The 1,474-nt window shown below is 35.7% G+C and overlaps 1 pseudogene; it reads right to left on the bottom strand.

Moving 5' to 3' along the window:
• Positions 1-787: 787 nt before the first annotated feature.
• On the bottom strand, positions 788-900 carry LOC122101029 (annotated as a pseudogene).
• Between the last annotated feature and the right edge of the window lie 574 nt (positions 901-1,474).

The raw sequence follows: 1,474 nt of genomic DNA, 5'->3' as shown, positions 1-1,474 counted from the left end.
CTTCCCTCCACCTCCACAAGTCCATTAACCTCCTCCCTTTCCCCACCTCAATTGTAAAGTTCACTTTACAACATAGTGTCTTGTGCATCTCATTGTTACAATGGGTCAACCTGTATCCCTATTTAAGGATTTTGTTTTTTTCCTTCCCCTCAGAAAATTAGAGGAAAATATATACAAGAAGAAGGTGCACAAACTTCCAATACAGTGAAAACAGGTGTTATAGCATGGGGGAGGAACATATAAAGAAACAAAAACAAAAACAACACACTGCACGTTATAAGTACGTGAGAAACGATATCAAGAAAAAAAAAAACCACTTGTGTCCCTAACTTGGGGTTCATTTCCCTTAACATAATCTTTTTTTTTTTTTTTTTTAGCTTTTTTTTGTTTGTTTTGGTCGGTCGTGGGGCTTGAACTCTGGGCCTGGGTGCTGATCCTCAGCTCTTCAGCTCAAGGCTAGCGCTCTACCACTTGAGCTACAGTGCCACTTCTGGTTTCCTGGTGGTTTATTTTAGATAGGAGTCTCATGGTCTCTCCTGCCCGGGCTGGCTTTGAACCACGATCCTCAGGTCTCAGCCTCCTGAGTAGCTAGGATTACAGCCGTGAGCCACCAGCGCCCGGCCCTTAACATAAACTTATCTGGTCATATACACATAACTTTTGACCTTTTCTGCTTATCACAGACATATATTAGTTATTGAAAATTAGAGAAACCATGGGACCTATGTTTCTTTGGACTTGGCTTACTTCACTTAATAATTTTTTTTCCAAGTCTTTCCATTTCCTAACAAATTGGGCGATGGAATGCTTCAGGAATTTGCCTGTCATCCTTGGGCAGGGGCCATGCTAATCTTCTCTGTATCATTCCAATGTTAGTATATGTGATGCTGAATTGAGCACAGAATATTTTTATATATAAATTGTAATTGATTTTTTAAACTAGACAAATAAAAAAAAAGTAAGTTTAAAAGAATTGTTGTGAAATTTGAGAACCATGTACTTCTTAGATAAGTACACATTTAAGAATAAAGTCAAGATTTACATGTCAAAAACAAAATAAATCCAGATATTTGTTGTTCAAGAGATGTGTAGGAGGAGGAAATCAATTATTCTATGCAAAGGACCTGTCATTATGAACACTGCAGCAAGTGTTAAGGTTTGCTAAAAGTTTTAATGTTTTAAATATATTTACTTTTGGATATTTGCTTATATATGCCAAAACTGGGACTGTATGACAGGTCATAATACTTTTCTATAAAGTATTTAAGATTTATGGTAGCAGATAAGTACTACTAAGTATGTACATTTCAGAGTTTATAGAAACTTTACTAATGAGAAGTTACAAAGTCTTTGTGTAAAGCAGAATAAAGAGTTGACTATGTTAACTACACAGTTTCTATTAAAACTGTAGGCCTTCCTTACTTTATATGTTAGTGAGGAACAAATGATGATATAAGCCATATACAAATTATGA

The sequence above is a fragment of the Dipodomys spectabilis genome, unplaced genomic scaffold, assembly GCF_019054845.1.
Source record: "Dipodomys spectabilis isolate Male_0828 unplaced genomic scaffold, ASM1905484v1 ptg000617l, whole genome shotgun sequence".
Taxonomy (NCBI): Eukaryota; Metazoa; Chordata; class Mammalia; order Rodentia; family Heteromyidae; genus Dipodomys; species Dipodomys spectabilis.
This window is presented reverse-complemented; position numbering and strand designations above follow the sequence as displayed.